Source organism: Penaeus monodon, chromosome 22 (assembly GCF_015228065.2).
Source record: "Penaeus monodon isolate SGIC_2016 chromosome 22, NSTDA_Pmon_1, whole genome shotgun sequence".
NCBI lineage: Eukaryota > Metazoa > Arthropoda > Malacostraca > Decapoda > Penaeidae > Penaeus > Penaeus monodon.
In genome coordinates, this window is record NC_051407.1 from 6,441,184 (window position 1) to 6,443,085 (window position 1,902).

The 1,902-nt window shown below is 45.8% G+C and overlaps 1 pseudogene; it reads right to left on the reverse strand.

Annotated features, from left to right (window-relative positions):
* Positions 1–665: 665 nt before the first annotated feature.
* On the reverse strand, positions 666–1,652 carry LOC119587204 (annotated as a pseudogene).
* Positions 1,653–1,902: the final 250 nt, after the last annotated feature.

Sequence of the window (1,902 nt, forward strand, 5' to 3'; positions counted from 1 at the left end):
GATTAAGTTATATGGAAGATAACAGTCTTTTTGTATTTAGTTCAATAGACATGAGTAATTTATATCATGTTCAATATATTTTACCAGAAACGTTCTGAGAAATATCGCTTCGCATGATTTTTGTGTAAGATGAAACGTTTTTTACAGGTATCACTGACCTACAGGAAAATGAAGTGTCATGTTATACTATATGACATAGACGTATGTAACCGCTTACATTAGGATATGTGTTAAGTATAAGGAATAATAGGATTTGAATTTGAAATCAATTTATAAAATACATTTCACACCATTTTATTCAAAACGATACTGTATTGTACAAAAACAATGAATCGGTCTACTTTACAACGAACAACAAACACTATTTGAATATAACGACTTCCAAATTAACAAGAACAATTGGAGGCACAAGCATCATGGGGCCCATCTAGGGTTGCGTGTACAGGCCAGAGGCCGTCTTGCAACGACTGACCTCCACCAGAGGAAGTCTGACCTACTGAAACCTGACCTCCAGAAGAGCCAGCGTGACCTGAGGAAACAATCGCTTGCCCAGCAAGAGAGCCAGAGATTCCTCTTAATCCGCCCACTTGACCGCCAAAGGAGCCAGACGAAAAACCCTGACCCAAAGGCCTGGCCAACAGAGGAACCAGAATGACCTGTCGAAGCTACAGTCTGGCCACTTGAGGAACAGCCTGTCCTGCTGAACCAACAGTCTGAGCTGCACCTTGACTTGCCGCTTGAAGAGCCGATTGGAGGTCCACTCCGCCTGGAAGGGTTGGGTTCTCTCCTTCAGCGTAGTTGACGAAGTAAACCTCAGGGGTTGTAGGGCCGGATGAGGGTACTTCGATCACCCTGGCCCTGCACTGCTTTGCTTGTTCAGGACGTAAACCACGTTATTCTGTCGGGGTGGAGGAATGACAACGGGTTGCGCTCCAAGACCGCCTTCGGGAGACCGGATTAACACAATGTTGGTCTCGACGCGAGGTTCGGGGATGTTGATAGGGCCGCTTGTCTGGGCGCTGGAGGGGACGTCGTAGACAAACACACGACGGTTCACACGAGGCGTCACACACCTTCCATCCACGGGCGCACCTGTCCACCTCCGCAAGGACCATGGCTTGTGGCTACGAAGCCAGAGGATGTTCCCGAAGAAGTTCCGCGGCTGACAGCCGCTCTGAATGCAGTTCCACGACCAAAGGAAGCTCCCGACGAAGTTCCTTGGCGAACAGTTGATCCGGAAATGGTTCCTTGAAAAGTGGCTATCCCCGATAAAGCCCCTTGACTGATTGTTCCTCTCGAAGCACCAGCGGCTCCATGAGTAAAGCTTCCTCCTCGAGGCCCAGACAAATTGTAGCCACTGGGCACGGAAGCCGCAAGTGCAATGACGGAAATCAAAATCTGAAACGAAACCAAAATGTTAATAACAAACAAGCACGAACGCTCATTGTGACTTTGTTCATTTTCGTTGTTGTTGTTTACTTCTTATACATCAGACTTCTACTTTAAGACCACAATACATTTCTTCAGCAGTTGAATCCTCAACAGCATAGCCCTTTCAAGTACTACAGCCACTCCTGAGATCAGACCACCAAACTCCTCATAGTGATCGCTGTGTTAGTGCTGTGAGTATCCTTTCTGCGATTCCCCTTCATATATATACTTTCCCTCTCAGCCTGGAGAAAGGGTCGTTCAAACCCACCTCCCTTTATCCCAGACGTAGTGTACGCTTTCCCTGTTCTTTTTCCCTGTCTGCCTGCCCTGTGGGACGTGTATCTCTCTAATAAGCAAAACTATTTGTTTCTTATTTTTACATTCATTTGTTGGTTATGAATACTTTACAGGAGAGTGTAAAACTGATACTGGATTTTCCATTTTTAATTGTAGAGACGATTCATTTATTTT